This window comes from Culex quinquefasciatus, chromosome 3 (assembly GCF_015732765.1).
Source record: "Culex quinquefasciatus strain JHB chromosome 3, VPISU_Cqui_1.0_pri_paternal, whole genome shotgun sequence".
In the NCBI taxonomy this organism is placed as follows: domain Eukaryota; kingdom Metazoa; phylum Arthropoda; class Insecta; order Diptera; family Culicidae; genus Culex; species Culex quinquefasciatus.
Genome location: NC_051863.1, coordinates 93,235,125 through 93,237,012, shown reverse-complemented (window position 1 = coordinate 93,237,012; position 1,888 = coordinate 93,235,125). Strand labels below are relative to the sequence as shown.

The window sequence follows — 1,888 nt, the reverse complement described above, 5'->3', positions numbered from 1 at the left end:
TTGCAGCTGGATTTGGACTTTATATTTCTGTTTTAGTGCAGGGCCCCTACTGTTAGTGTCCAACCCCTGCAAAATGTCAAAAATAGAGAGAGCAAAAAAAATGCTCTCTCTCTTGCTTTTCTCCTTCTAGCCATTTCTATTTTCGGATTGTTTACATTCTACGTTGCCGACACAGCTGACTGACTGTGATTTTTTGTTCTGAGGTACATTGTTTGGGATATTGATCATGCTGTTTTCAGTAGATTTCGCTGATTCCTGAGCCCGTTCCGTCTCGCCTGTTTGGGAAGTGCTTCACATACGTGATTGCACAACACGAGATGATGTTTCACCCGATCACGAACATGGTCTAAATCCATTTTTCTTTCATGTTTCTGAAAAAAATCTTCCACCGTCGAAGAAAAATAGACTTTGTACAACTCAAATCAATTTATTATTCGATAATTAATGCACTATTTAGAATCATCCAACACTAAATAAAAATGATGCTTTTTACGGCCAATACTTCTCCTGGACCTGCAACCTAGCGAACACTCCATTACTGCTGGTCTTGAAGCACAGAACTGGACATTCCAGACTTTAAATCCTTCCGCAATGTCCAACGCTGAAGGTATCCGGCATCGTCTCCGACAAAGTCTCGGTTCGACCTGTTCCGATTTTTTAGTCAAAACATGACCAAAACCTCGCCACTTCTCGTCTGCACATCCTCCGAAGACCAGTTACACCAAGCCGGATGCTCCAGGATGAGCAAGGAAACTTCATTCCACATATTTTTGCACCGGATTGGTCCGCGGATCTGTTCGCCTTCGGAACGGTCTGGAAAGGAGGATTTTTTGTACATCCTAGCTATTTTGTACATTTATTTTATTACTTCATTAATTAAACTTACCTATTTGGTAAAATAACAGGTACAAAACCAGTTCTTATAGTTTTCCAAGCACAAAATAAATCCTCAGATTTTTGCCATTCTTCTTCACCACTGGTTTGTTTTTGTTGAATGGATGAGAGAGTAAGAATTACTTTTGTTTCTGTTTTATAGTGCTCTCTCATTCGCTCTTGTGCAACTCAATCCCGCGTTGCCAGTTTGTAGATATAAAATTCTAGCAGTGTTGCTAGTAGCAGCAATAAATTAGCACTATCTCAGCTGCTTTTAGAGCAGTTCTTTTAGAGCTGATTTGCTCTGAGTATAGCTATTTTATGACTGATGTGCTGTTGAATGCTGATTACCAGCCAATATATGATTTATGTTAATGCTGGATGGTTACTTGGGTTGCTCAGCAGTTTGAGAGTGCTCATAATTTCAACTTAAATGTTTTGAGTCCTATTGAAAATCAAATTTCAATAGAATTTCAGAATATTGCTGAACAAGAATTTTCATCAGATGAAGTTTTGAATACGGATCTGAATGAAATAAAATCTATTATCAAAAAATTTAAAAATATGAAAGCCCCTGGCGAGATGGCATTTTTTTTTTTACATTTTAATTAAAAAATTACCTGAAGCAACTTTAAGTAGCTTGGTCAAAATTTGCAACAAATGTTTTGATTTGGCATATTTTCCCAGTAGTTGGAAAAATGCCAAAGTAGTTCCGATTTTGAAACCGGATAAAAATCCTGCTGAAGCTTCAAGCTATCGGCCCATTAGTTTGCTTTCATCTATTAGTAAATTATTCGAAAGAATAATTCTTAATAGAATGATGACGCACATTAATAAAAATTCAATTTTCGCTGATGAGCAGTTTGGATTTCGCCTTGGGCATTCAACTACTCATCAGTTGTTGAGAGTTTCGAATTTGATTCGAAGCAACAAATCTGAGGGCTATTCTACTGGCGCTGCTCTTCTAGACATAGAAAAGGCATTTGACAGCATAAATGTTTGATTGCGAAATTAA

General features: G+C 37.4%; 1 long non-coding RNA gene across 1 annotated transcript; it reads right to left on the bottom strand.

The window, feature by feature from the left end:
- Positions 1-411: 411 nt before the first annotated feature.
- LOC119769904 lies at positions 412-1,300 on the bottom strand. The gene is made up of 2 exons (XR_005278573.1): positions 887-1,300; positions 412-813 (listed from the first exon to the last, which is right to left on the bottom strand). It is a non-coding gene; the product is annotated as an uncharacterized LOC119769904 (long non-coding RNA).
- Positions 1,301-1,888: the final 588 nt, after the last annotated feature.